The sequence below is a fragment of the Coregonus lavaretus genome, assembly GCF_964263955.1.
Source record: "Coregonus lavaretus genome assembly, contig: HAP1_SCAFFOLD_1789, whole genome shotgun sequence".
In the NCBI taxonomy this organism is placed as follows: Eukaryota; Metazoa; Chordata; class Actinopteri; order Salmoniformes; family Salmonidae; genus Coregonus; species Coregonus lavaretus.
Genome location: NW_028166082.1, coordinates 50,292 through 60,000, shown reverse-complemented (window position 1 = coordinate 60,000; position 9,709 = coordinate 50,292). Strand labels below are relative to the sequence as shown.

At 47.5% G+C, this 9,709-nt stretch overlaps 1 pseudogene across 1 annotated transcript in view; it reads left to right on the top strand.

Annotated features, from left to right (window-relative positions):
* Positions 1–9,465, top strand: part of LOC311115120 (prominin-1-A-like) — a 45,555-nt pseudogene extending 36,090 nt beyond the window's left edge. The window contains exon 14 of the transcript in view: positions 8,794–9,465. The product of the transcript in view is annotated as a prominin-1-A-like (transcript). The remainder of the gene's footprint in view (positions 1–8,793) is intronic.
* The last annotated feature ends 244 nt before the right edge of the window (positions 9,466–9,709 follow it).

The window sequence follows — 9,709 nt, the reverse complement described above, 5'->3', positions numbered from 1 at the left end:
TGTTCCCTGAAGGAGGGAAAGCAACATTATGACTATAACTACTGTTCCCTGAAGGAGGGAAACCAACATTATGACTATAACTACTGTTCCCTGAAGGAGGGAAAACAACAGTATGACTATAACTACTGTTCCCTGAAGGAGGGAAAACAACATTATGACTATAACTACTGTTCCCTGAAGGAGGGAAACCAACATTATGACTATAACTACTGTTCCCTGAAGAAGGGAAAGCAACATTATGACTATAACTACTGTTCCCTGAAGGAGGGAAAACAACATTATGACTATAACTACTGTTCCCTGAAGTTGGGAAAACAACATTATGACTATAACTACTGTTCCCTGAAGGAGGGAAACCAACATTATGTCTATAACTACTGTTCCCTGAAGGAGGGAAACCAACATTATGACTATAACTACTGTTCCCTGAAGGAGGGAAACCAACATTATGACTATAACTACTGTTCCCTGAAGGATGGAAAACAACATTATGACTATAACTACTGTTCCCTGAAGGAGGGAAAACAACATTATGACTATAACTACTGTTCCCTGAAGGAGGGAAACCAACATTATGACTATAACTACTGTTCCCTGAAGGAGGGAAACCAACATTATGACTATAACTACTGTTCCCTGAAGGAGGGAAAACAACATTATGACTATAACTACTGTTCCCTGAAGGAGGGGAAACAACATTATGACTATAACTACTGTTCCCTGAAGGAGGGAAAACAACATCATGACTATAACTACTGTTCCCTGAAGGAGGGAAAGCAACATTGTGACTATAACTACTGTTCCCTGAAGGAGGGAAACCAACATTATGACTATAACTACTGTTCCCTGAAGGAGGGAAACCAACATTATGACTATAACTACTGTTCCCTGAAGGAGGGAAACCTGACTATAACTACTGTTCCCTGAAGGAGGGAAACCAACGTTATGACTATAACTACTGTTCCCTGAAGGAGGGAAACCAACATTATGACTATAACTACTGTTCCCTGAAGGAGGGAAACCAACATTATGACTATAACTACTGTTCCCTGAAGGAGGGAAAGCAACATTATGACTATAACTACTGTTCCCTGAAGGAGGGAAACCAACATTATGACTATAACTACTGTTCCCTGAAGGAGGGAAACCAACATTATGACTATAACTACTGTTCCCTGAAGGAGGGAAACCAACATTATGACTATAACTACTGTTCCCTGAAGGAGGGAAACCAACGTTATGACTATAACTACTGTTCCCTGAAGGAGGGAAACCAACATTATGACTATAACTACTATTCCCTGAAGGAGGGAAAACAACATTATGACTATAACTACTGTTCCCTGAAGGAGGGAAAACAACATTATGACTATAACTACTGTTCCCTGAAGGAGGGAAACCAACATTATGACTATAACTACTGTTCCCTGAAGGAGGGAAAACAACGTTATGACTATAACTACTGTTCCCTGAAGGAGGGAAAACAACATTATGACTATAACTACTGTTCCCTGAAGGAGGGAAACCAACGTTATGACTATAACTACTGTTCCCTGAAGGAGGGCAACCAACATTATGACTATAACTACTGTTCCCTGAAGGAGGGAAACCAACATTATGACTATAACTACTGTTCCCTGAAGGAGGGAAACCAACGTTATGACAATAACTACTGTTCCCTGAAGGAGGGAAACCAACATTATGACTATAACTACTGTTCCCTGAAGGAGGGAAACCAACATTATGACTATAACTACTGTTCCCTGAAGGAGGGAAACCAACATTATGACTATAACTACTGTTCCCTGAAGGAGGGAAACCAACGTTATGACTATAACTACTGTTCCCTGAAGGAGGGCAACCAACATTATGACTATAACTACTGTTCCCTGAAGGAGGGAAACCAACATTATGACTATAACTACTGTTCCCTGAAGGAGGGAAACCAACGTTATGACAATAACTACTGTTCCCTGAAGGAGGGAAACCAACATTATGACTATAACTACTGTTCCCTGAAGGAGGGAAACCAACATTATGACTATAACTACTGTTCCCTGAAGGAGGGAAACCAACATTATGACTATAACTACTGTTCCCTGAAGGAGGGAAACCAACATTATGACTATAACTACTGTTCCCTGAAGGAGGGAAAACAACGTTATGACTATAACTACTGTTCCCTGAAGGAGGGAAACCAACGTTATGACTATAACTACTGTTCCCTGAAGGAGGGAAACCAACATTATGACTATAACTACTGTTCCCTGAAGGAGGGAAACCAACATTATGACTATAACTACTGTTCCCTGAAGGAGGGAAAACAACATTATGACTATAACTACTGTTCCCTGAAGGAGGGAAAACAACGTTATGACTATAACTACTGTTCCCTGAAGGAGGGAAACCAACGTTATGACTATAACTACTGTTCCCTGAAGGAGGGAAAACAACGTTATGACTATAACTACTGTTCCCTGAAGGAGGGAAAACAACATTATGACTATAACTACTGTTCCCTGAAGGAGGGAAAACAACATTATGACTATAACTATTGTTCCCTGAAGGAGGGAAAACAACATTATGACTATAACTACTGTTCCCTGAAGGAGGGAAACCAACATTATGACTATAACTACTGTTCCCTGAAGGAGGGAAAACAACATTATGACTATAACTACTACTGTTCCCTGAAGGAGGGAAACCAACATTATGACTATAACTACTGTTCCCTGAAGGAGGGAAAACAACATTATGATTATAACTACTGTTCCCTGAAGGAGGGAAACCAACATTATGACTATAACTACTGTTCCCTGAAGGAGGGAAAGCAACATTATGACTATAACTACTGTTCCCTGAAGGAGGGAAACCAACATTATGACTATAACTACTGTTCCCTGAAGGAGGGAAACCAACATTATGACTATAACTACTGTTCCCTGAAGGAGGGAAACCAACATTATGACTATAACTACTGTTCCCTGAAGGAGGGAAAACAACATTATGACTATAACTACTGTTCCCTGAAGGAGGGAAACCAACATTATGACTATAACTACTGTTCCCTGAAGGAGGGGAAACAACATTATGACTATAACTACTGTTCCCTGAAGGAGGGGAAACAACGTCATGACTATAACTACTGTTCCCTGAAGGAGGGAAAACAACTATGGGGAGTCGCACTCTCGCCACTTCGATTGAAGAACTCAAATCACGCCTGACAAGTCCAATGAACTCTGCGCCTCGCCGGAAGCCCCACCTTCCACAGGTGATAACCCTGAGGCCCGGATTCATTCCTTCAATTCAGTACCGCTCTTCACCGAGCCCAGAACTGGGCGGCGCGGAGCCGAACAGGTGTTGTACCTCATTTCCCTCCTTCGGGGAACAGTAGTTACAGTCATAACGTTACATTCCCTTTCAGTCAGTAGTCTTGGTACAACACATCTATGGGGAAATACACTAAGTGGACACCTGCTCGTCGAACATTAATATGGAGTTGGTCCCCCTCTTTGCTGCTATAACAGCCTCCACTCTTCTGGGAAGGCTTTCCACTAGATGTTGGAACATTGCTGCGGGGACTTGCTTCCATTCAGCCACAAGAGCATTAGTGAGGTCGGGCACTGATGTTGGGCGATTAGGCCTGGCTCGCAGTCGGCGTTCCAATTAATCCCAAAGTTGTTTGATGGGGTTGAGGTCAGGGCTCTGTGCAGGCCAGTCAAGTTCTTCCACACCGATCTCAACAAACCATTTCTGTATGGACCTCGCATTGTGCACGGGGGCATTCTCATGCTGAAACAGGAAAGGGCCTTCCCCAAACTGTTGCCAAAAAGTTGGAAGCACAGAATCGTCTAGAATGTCATTGTATGCTGTCGTGTTAAGATTTCCCTTCACTGTAACTAAGGGGCCCGAAACATGAAAAACAGCCCCAGACCATTATTCCTCCTCTACCAAACTTTAAATTTGGCACTATGCATTTGGGCAGGTAGCGTTCTCCTGTTGTCCGCCAAAGCGTGATTCATCACTCCAGGGAACGCATTTCCACTGCTCCAGAGTCCAATGGCGGTGAGCTTTCCACCACTCCAGCCGGCCCCTGATCTTAGGCTTGTGTGCTGCTGCTCAGCTATGGAAACCCATTTCATGAAGCTCCCGACGAACAGTTCTTGTGCTGACGTTGCTTCCAGAGGCAGTTTGGAAGTCGGTAGTGAGTGTTGCAACCGAGGACAGACTATTTTTACACTCTACGCGCTTCAGCACTCGGCGGTCCCGTTCTGTGAGTTTGTGTGGCCTACCACTTTGCAGCTGAGCTGTTGTTGCTCCTAGACGTTTCCACTTCACAATAACATGTGGACACTGACTACATGGAAACACTGATCCACTAGAAATAACACTGAGGCCCAAACTAATACTGAACACAAACTAATACTGAACACAATCTAACACTGAACACAATCTAACACTGAACACAATCTAATACTGAACACAATCTAATATTGAACACAATCTGATACTGAACACAATCTAATACTAATACTGAACACAATCTAATATTGAACACAAACAAACCTCTCCCTCTTTCTCTCTCTCTCCCCCCTCTCTCTCTCTCTCTCTCTCCTCTCTCTCTCTCTCAATCCGTGTTGGGGAGTAGTGAACTACATGTAGTTCAACTAATAACCCAAAGCCGTTGTCCCCAGTAGTCGTAGGGCGTATGCACTGGCGACAATGCACTGTGTGACCCAGCTGAAATGTGTCTAAGCAGAGCCGGAACCCAGTGAGTCTAGCTCAAGATCCAGAAACAGAACGCGCTGGGAGGGAGTCAGACAGGTCTTTTTCTGGTTTCTTATGAAGACTAGAGACTGAATACGGGACAGTAGAATGGATGTGAAGACTAGAGACTGAATACGGGACAGTAGAATGGATGTGTGTAACGTTGCTTGCTCCCACGACTCCGCCGCAACCAGCCAATCGCTGTAATAGCCGGCTGCTCGTGAACATTCTGAGTTTGTAGACTCTGAGGTGCTTGCTGAGGGCACGTAGGTCTAGAATGGGACGCAAAGTCCCGTCCCTTTTCGGAAACCAGGAAATACCGTCTGTACCAGCCGTCCTGGATCTTCAACGGATTGCCTGCTTCTGGAGACGGGAGGATATTTCCTCTCTCGAAACGGGCGCTGAAGCCTCGGGAACAGTCGACGTGATGACGCTGCAGAAGCGTGTAGGGACGAACATCAAGTTGTAGCCTGTACCCCGACGTAGCAGGCGTAAAAGAAACGCCTGGAACTAGATCCCCTACATACTGGTCTTGTCGGTTCTGTTCTGTTCTGTTCAACCAATCCAGTAAATGAGGAGGAGCGTCTCCTTGTTAATGTCACGTCACAGGCTCGCTTTCCATTTCCCCTGAAAACCCGGAACATCTGGTTGTAGTGGACTCTGCAGAGGCTACTATTCACATTATCCAGGGCGACACGGCGCATGCCCGCCATTGGTCGGAGCAGACCGCGAGCCTCCCACGACACTGCGCATGCCCGCCATTGGTCGGAGCAGACAGCGAGCCTCCCATGACTCTCATGACTCTGAGGGGGCGGGACGCCACCTTGTGGACTGGGAGAGATTGGTTCTTCTTCCATGTCCACCACTCTTGACAACCGTGTGTCTGAACATGGAGAAGGGAACTCACATAAGGGACACTTTTCATGCGGAACTCGGGGTAAAAGAAACGATGTTATGCCTAAAGTCCGGCCCACTCTGGGTACCAGGGCTCAGTGATCAGTGACGTGCCCTGATTGGCCACCTGGGGGCACTGTTGTCACAACGAGCCTCACTCGGTTAAGGCGGTTAGACACGTTCCGGTAACCGGCTGGCACCCAGCATTGGACCGCACGCATAAAAATTAGACTCAGTGCTCAGGGGGCTGTTTCCTCATCAGACTCGTGCCAAGGCCCCTCCCTCCAGGGGTTACCTGAGCCAAGTGCTCGGGGGCTGTTTCCTCATCAGAGGCCTGAAAACCTTTCTTCCTCCACTCCATAACGCTGGGGGAAATAGGAATGGGGTTGCCATGACGCTGGAATAGATCAACTCCACCATGGGGAGGCAGGAATAGATAGTTACAGCTAGCTCACCTCTGATAGATAGATAGATAGCTACAGCTAGCTCGCCTCTGATAGATAGATAGATAGATAGATAGATAGATAGATAGTTACAGCTAGCTCGCCTCTGATAGATAGATAGATAGTTACAGCTAGCTCGCCTCTGATAGATAGATAGTTACAGCTAGCTCGCCTCTGCGAGTTAGCCAACCTGGCTGGCACGCTATGCAGCGCTTGTCACGGTCTACGTAGGACCGGATCACCGAGGTTGGACCGGACCCTTCAACAACAAGTCTGGGAAGAGAGGCAAGCGGTGGGGCGTACCCACCGAACCTGGCCGCCCTCTCTCTTCGAGTAGCCACCCGTAACCGGCAACAGAGAACCTGGCCGCCCTCTCTCTTCGAGTAGCTACCCGTAACCGGCAACAGAGAACCTTGCCGCCCTCTCTCTTCGAGTAGCCACCCGTAACCGGCAACAGAGAACCTTGCCGCCCTCTCTCTTCGAGTAGCCACTCGTAACCGGCAACAGAGAACCTGGCCACCCTCTCTCTTCGAGTAGCCACCCGTAACCGGCAACAGAGAACCTTGCCGCCCTCTCTCTTCGAGTAGCTACCCGTAACCTGTGCTCTCCGCACTGCTAAAGCTAACTCTCTCTCCTCTGCTCTTGTCCTTCTAGACCTGTCTGCTGCCTTTGATACTGTGAACCATCAGATCCTCCTCTCCACCCTCTCCGAGCTGGGCATCTCCGGCGCGGCTCACTCCTGGATTGCGTCCTACCTGACCGGTCGCTCCTACCAAGTGGCGTGGCGAGAAGCTGTCTCCGCAACACGTGCTCTCACCACTGGTGTCCCCCAGGGCTCAGTTCTAGGCCCTCTCCTTTTCTCCCTATACACCAAGTCACTTGGCTCTGTCATATCCTCACATGGCCTCTCCTATCATTGCTACGCTGACGATACACAACTAATCTTCTCCTTTCCCCCTTCTGATAACCAGGTGGCGAATCGCATCTCTGCATGTCTGGCAGACATATCAGTATGGATGACGGATCACCACCTCAAGCTGAACCCTGGCAAGACGGAGCTGCTCTTCCTCCCGGGGAAGGACTGCCCGTTCCATGATCTCGCCATCACGGTTGACAACTCCGTTGTGTCCTCCTCCCAGAGTGCGAAGAGCCTTGGCGTGACCCTGGACAACACCCTGTCGTTCTCCGCTAACATCAAGGCGGTGACCCGCTCCTGCAGGTTCATGCTCTACAACATTCGGAGAGTACGACCCTGCCTTACACAGGAAGCGGCACAGGTCCTAATCCAGGCACTTGTCATCTCCCGTCTGGATTACTGCAACTCGCTGTTGGCTGGCCTCCCTGCCTGTGCCATTAAACCCCTACAACTCATCCAGAATGCCGCAGCCCGTCTGGTGTTCAACCTTCCCAAGTTCTCTCACGTCACCCCCCTCCTCCGCACACTCCACTGGCTTCCAGTTGAAGCTCGCATCCGTTACAAGACCATGGTGCTTGCCTATGGAGCAGTGAGGGGAACGGCACCTCTGTACCTTCGGGCTCTGATCAGTCCCTACACCCAAACGAGGGCATTGCGTTCATCCACCTCTGGCCTGCTGGCTCCCCTTCCTCTGCGGAAGCATAGTTCCCGCTCAGCCCAGTCAAAACTGTTCGCTGCTCTGGCACCCCAATGGTGGAACAAGCTCCCTCACGACGCCAGGACAGCGGAGTCACTCACCACCTTCCGGAGACATTTGAAACCCCACCTCTTTAAGGAATACCTGGGATAGGATAAAGTAATCCTTCTACCCCCCCCAAAAAAATTGTAAAGTGGTTATCCCACTGGCTATAGGGTGAATGCACCAATTTGTGAGTCGCTCTGGATAAGAGCGTCTGCTAAATGACGTAAATGTGCCCTTGAGCAAGGCACTTAACCCTAATTGCTCCTGTAAGTCGCTCTGGATAAGAGCGTCTGCTAAATGACTAAAATGTAAATGTAAATGTAAATGTAACCGGCAACAGAGAACCTGGCCGCCCTCTCTCTTCGAGTAGCCACCCGTAACCGGCAACAGAGAACCTGGCCGCCCTCTCTCTTCGAGTAGCCACCCGTAACCGGCAACAGAGAACCTGGCCGCCCTCTCTCTTCGAGTAGCCACTCGTAACCGGCAACAGAGAACCTGTGAGAGAACCTATGCCTTGGAGTATGGGGACAGCCGTGGACAAGCCACTGCTACTGATACCGTCCCCTAGTCCCACTCAAACTGATTCGAGCACAAGCACCACAAAGCATCTCTTCTGTCATTGGTCACTCTTTTGTCTTTCTCCTCTCCTCTCCTCCTCCTCCTCTCCTCTCTCCTCCTCTTCTCCTCTCTCCTCCTCCTCTCCACCTCCTCTCCTCTCCACCTCCTCTCCTCTCCTCTCCACCTCCTCTCCTCTCCTCTCCTCTCCACCTCCTCTCCTCTCCTCTCCTCTCCTCTCCTCTCCTCTCCTCTCCTCTCCTCTCCTCTCCTCTCCTCTCCTCTCCTCTCCTCTCCTCTCCTCTTCTCTTCTCTTCTCTTCTCTTCTCTTCTCTTCTCTTCTCTTCTCTTCTCTTCTCTTCTCTTCTCTTCTCTTCTCTTCTCTTCTCTTCTCTTCTCTTCTCTTCTCTCTCTTCTCATCCCTCCCTGTATTTTGATGCTGTTAATAATGTTAAATGTTCTGTTGTCTTCCTCAGGGGCCAAGAGAACTGGTAGAGAGAAAGAGAACAAAACAACAACAACCAAAGAAGACAGAACTGTGCTGATCTCCGCCCCACAACAACCCCTCACCTGATTGGACAAGGACCTTAGCTGCCAGCCAATTACAGTAGCCCAAATGATGCCCTGTACGTTCCATCGCCCAATCACAACACTAGTTCTGTCTGACATTACCATACTTTCTGAACATTTCACCTGTGTGAACATGTTGGTGGATTATTTCGATATACTTTATTTTATATATTACAACAGTGTTCTGTTTGTTTCTCCTCAGCTTAACACTGTAACCACTGACTCACATCAATGACGTGTACATTTTATACGCTTTCAATACCTTTGAAAGTTTTATATTTTTTTTAACATAATATGTTAGCATGTTAGCATGTTAGCGGACGCTAGCTACCAAACCATGTTAGCATGTTAGCAGACACTAGCTACAAAACCATGTTAGCAGGTTAGCTAGCGGTCGCTAGCTGCTTGTTGATTGACAGCTGTAACCATCGCATGACGCAGCTGTGTTGTCACGGCTGTGATGTCATTCTGTGATGTCGCAGCTGTGATGTCATATCTGTGATGTCACGACTGTGATGTCACGACTGATGTCACTGCAGGCTCTGAATCTGTGAATAAAGATTTCAGTTCGCTGAGTTATGCTGTCTCCGCTGTCTTTCTGTCCTGCCATCTATACATATATGTATATACAGTACCAGTACCACATATGGAATCATGTAGTAACCAAAAAATTGTTAAACAAATCAAAATATATGTTATATTTGAGATTCTTCAAATAGCCACCCTTTGCCTTGATGACAGCTTTGCACACTCTTGGCATTCTCTCAACCAGCTTCACCTGGAATGCTTTTCCAACAGTCTTGAAGGAGTTCCCACATATGA